General features: G+C 46.0%; 1 non-coding gene across 1 annotated transcript; it reads left to right on the forward strand.

Annotated features, from left to right (window-relative positions):
- Positions 1-305: 305 nt before the first annotated feature.
- Positions 306-389, forward strand: Trnas-gga (transfer RNA serine (anticodon GGA)). Its single transcript is given in 2 exon segments — positions 306-345; positions 352-389. It is a non-coding gene; the product is annotated as a tRNA-Ser (tRNA).
- The last annotated feature ends 4053 nt before the right edge of the window (positions 390-4442 follow it).

Here is a 4442-nt window from a genome sequence, read left to right on the forward strand (position 1 = left end):
AAACATGGCTGCAACAGCAACTGTTTTATTCTTCACGATAAAGGATGACAGCCAAAACAGTTGCAGGATAAAAATTTATTAAAATTCTTCACCAAGGTTTCGGTACATATAAATATACCTTCATCAGAAGTAAAAAATCTAAAATTACATCATGCAATGGCGATTAATAAAACAATCGTGCCAAAGGCGTCGTCAATAATTAAAACATCTTCTCCATTTGTACAAGATAACTATGTGCACAGGGTCAATGCGAACAGTTTAGCACCAGTACTTCGCCTATGAACTAGTTCATAGGCGACGTGCCGGCCGGGGTGGCCAAGCGGTTAAAGGCGCTACGGTCTGGAACCGCGGAACCGCTACGGTCGCAGGTTCGAATCCTGCCTCCGGCATGGATGTGTGAGACGCCCTTAGGTTAGTTAGGTTTAAGTAGTTCTAAGTGCTATTGGACTGATGACCTTAGAAGTTAAGTCCCATAGAAGACCGAAACCTTGCTCAAGAAGTTTAATAAATTTTTATCCTGCAACTGTTTTGGCTGTCATCCTTTATCGTGAAGAACTTCCTTTACTTCTTTCATAAATCATAATGGGTACGAATCCCAGAAGAAACGGTTAGGAAAAGTAGGAAATCTGCGTCCGAATCCCAGTGGGGAACAACTTTCCGTTAATCATGACACATCCATAGCGGAACTGAATTAAGAACTCATGTTCAGATCGAGAAATCTGTAATTCATCTAAATCACATGGTGTTTTAGATTAGAAAAAATTGTGTACTTCCCGTTTCTCTGCAAAGATCTAACTCTCCAAGAACAACGAGGCAATAGATAAGAAGAAATATGTATGGAAAGAGTGCAACCTCACTCTAATAGAGATTATTCTTCTCCCGTGAGGAATATCATGGTCTTAATACTTCGACACCAACTGCCAACAAGCATTTTACTTACTGCTTTATTTTTTATTGCACATATCAAATTTTATGCAATAGAAATACGCTACGGGCCATTAAAATTGCTACACCAAGATGAAATGCAGATGATAAACGGGTATTCATTGGACAGATATACTATACTAGAACTCACATGTGATTACATTTTCACGTGATTTGGGTGCATAGATCCTGAGAAATCAGTACCCAGAACAACCACCTCTGGCCGTAATAACGGCCTTGATACGCCAGGGCATTGAGTCAAACAGAGTTTGGATGGCGTGTGCAGGTACAGCTGCCCATTCAGCTTCAACAAGATACCACAGTTCATCAAGAGTAGTGACTGGCGTATTGTGACGAGCCAGTTGCTCGACCACCATTGACCAGACGTTTTCAATTGATGAGAGATCTGGAGAATGTGCTGGTCAGGGCAGCAGTCGAACATTTTCTGTATCCAGAAAAGCCCGTACAGGACCTGCAACATGCGGTCGTGCATTATCCTGGTGAAATGTAGGGTTTCGGAGGGATCGAATGAAGGGTAGAGCCACGGGTCGTAACACATCTGAAATGTAACGTCCACTGGTCAAAGTGCCGTCAATGCGAACAAGGGGTGACCGACACGTGTAACGAGTGGCACCTCATACCATCATGCCGGGTAATACGCTTCCAATGTGCGTTCACCGCGATGTCGCCAAACACGGATGCGACCATCATAATGCAGTAGACAGAACCTGGATTCATCCGAAAAAACGACGTTTTGCCATTCGTGCACCCAAGTTCGTCGTTGAGTACACCATTGCAGGCGCTCCTGTCTGTGATGCAGCGTCAGGGGTAACCGCAGCCATGGTCTCCGAGCTAATAGTCCTTGCTGCTGCAAACGTCGTCGAACTGTTCGTGCAGATGGTTGTTGTCTTGCAAACGTCCCCGTCTGTCGACTCAAGGATCGAGACGTGGCTGCACGATCCGTTACAGCCATGCGGATAAGATGCCTGTCATCACGACTGCTAGTGATACGAGGCCGTTGGGATCCAGCACGGCGTTCTGTATTACTCTCCTGAACCCACCGATTCCATATTCTGCTAACAGTCATTGGATCTCGACCAACGCGAGCAGCAATGTCGCGATACGATAAACGGCAATCGCGATAGGCTACAATCCGACCTTTATCAAAGTCGGAAACATGATGGTACGCATTTCTCCTCCTTACACGAGGCATCACAACAACGTTTCACCAGGCAACGCCGGTCAACTGCTGTTTGTGTATGACGAATCGGTTGGAAACTTTCCTCATGTCAGCAAGTTGTAGGTGTCGCCACCGGCGCCAACCTTGTGTGAATGCTCTGAGAAGCTAATCATTTGCATATCACAGCATCTTCTTCCTGTCGGTTACATTTCGCGTCTGTGGCACGACATCTTCGTGGTGTAGCAATTTAAATGGCTAGTAGTGTAACAACTCGACGAGCTGAAACTTATTTACAGAATTATTACTATCCCGTCACTGAATGTTTATTTTTGGGGTCATACGAAACGCAAGTAATACTGAAGTCGTCTGGCGTGGATGTCTGGGAGTCCCCGAAGGCCAGGTAGAGCTGCCTAATTGGAAAGGTTTTTCCTATCCTCCACTCCCGCGGGCACTTCCCCGTCACGAAATTTGAGATGTGTGTGTGTGTGTGTGTGAGAGAGAGAGAGTGGTCCTCTCCAATAGCACAAGGTGGCCGCTGAGCTTAAGGTCCCCATCCAGCTGATGGATCACCAACAACAGTGTTACATACGCTCACTTCATGAGACACTGCGGAGAGGTTGGTAGTTTAACGCAGGACATTGGCGCAAGGACTGCTGATCACAAACTTCTCTGCACCACCACGACGTCCATTTATGTTCGTTGTTGATCGATTGACTCAGTTTTTTTATTACAGAGGGCACGTAACCCTCTGACCGAACACGCTGAGCTACCGTGCCGGCGAGCTCTTGGCTACGGAGGCGGGTGACAGTTTTGGCGAAAAAAAAATAACTTGTCGGTAGTTGTCTCAGTAAAATACAACGGAATAAAGAATTAACTCAACGAAAGTGTACGCCATAGTTCATTATGTGCGCCATAGTTCATTACGTGAACTGCTTATTACGGAAAGGAAGCCGCACTTACTTGCGTATGCGGTGTGAGTAATCGTCGCACGCACGGGAGAAACGAAATTTTCCTCCGAGCGCGCGTGTAATTAATTTCCACGTGACGGGGGTGATGGGATCCACTCAATACCAGTCGCGTGTAACAGATTGCGTGCCCATTAGTAACCAGCTGTGTGCGTGTTCTCCGCGAGAGGCGCGACGGCGTACTCCTTGGCGCTGGTGTGTGTCGACAGCAGGTGTCGAAAGGCGGCGCGCTTTTCCAGAGGTGTCAGCGGTCAATCTGCCACGTCTCCTTTCACTCCGGTGACATAAGCGCTTCGACAGAGCCAGTCACGTATCCGTCACCCCTGACTCGGTAGTTTCTGTCATTATTAAGAGACAAGCAATTTTACTCGGTGCGTCCCAGTGCAGCAGGCGATGAACAGCCTTATAGACAGAGCTGCAGAGCCGCAACAAGAGCATGGGTTGCAACTGGGGCGAAGAAAATGGAGGCTTACGCCACTGTATGCTCTTCAATGGCCTTAGACCGTATCTTAATCGGCTTCATTTGATCGTATAGCCCGACATGTAGGCGGGACTGAGAACGAACTAAGCCACATCATCATCGGTTGTTCCTTTCAGTTCCAACAAAAACCGTACTCATAAACTCGCTTTCTGTCTATCTGTGACGTAGTCGCTCACCTGCTGATGTCGGATAAGCTTTGTAAGCCTATTAGACAGATTCTGCAGTAACTATCAGGATGAAAGAGATACGATATAAACTCCGCTCTAATCTTACTCTTCTTGTGTTGTGTACATAGTTCCGTGTAGTCAGCGCGTACACAACTTTCCCACTAGAGCGCGCCCCACTAATCAGAACTCTGCACTGCGAGATGGCGCTGCCATAGAGACGGACCAAATTCTGCTTCCGCCGATCCGCGTATTAATATGTAACGCAGCCAATGAGATTGCTGCTATCGTAGAACCTTTTCTCCTCGCGGATCACACTCGCGCAGTGATACATGAACGTGCAAGGTACTATAACAAGTGTACAGACCTCTGATTAGTCAGTCGGCATTTGTCTGCACCAGTCTGTACCAGTCTATAGTCAAGTTTCAGTCTGCGCCTAATAAGATTACCATATTCCTGCACATAGCCATGAAGATAAATGTATAGACACTTTTGTCAATTATCAGAGATAAATGTGAGACTAAGATTAACGTAACAATACCAAAGGAACTTCAGATTGTCAATTGTAAATAGCATCCAGACCCGAGTTAAGTAATTTTTTTGCTTGTTATTATTTTAATAAGTGTGTTTGAAAATTAATCAAGTTCTGTTTCAAGTTGGTCACCGTCAATCTGCTACTCTAAGTGTGCAAGTGGCATTTCTATCGTCTGGCCTAATGGTGGAAGATA

Source organism: Schistocerca cancellata, chromosome 5 (genome assembly GCF_023864275.1).
Source record: "Schistocerca cancellata isolate TAMUIC-IGC-003103 chromosome 5, iqSchCanc2.1, whole genome shotgun sequence".
Lineage (NCBI taxonomy): Eukaryota > Metazoa > Arthropoda > Insecta > Orthoptera > Acrididae > Schistocerca > Schistocerca cancellata.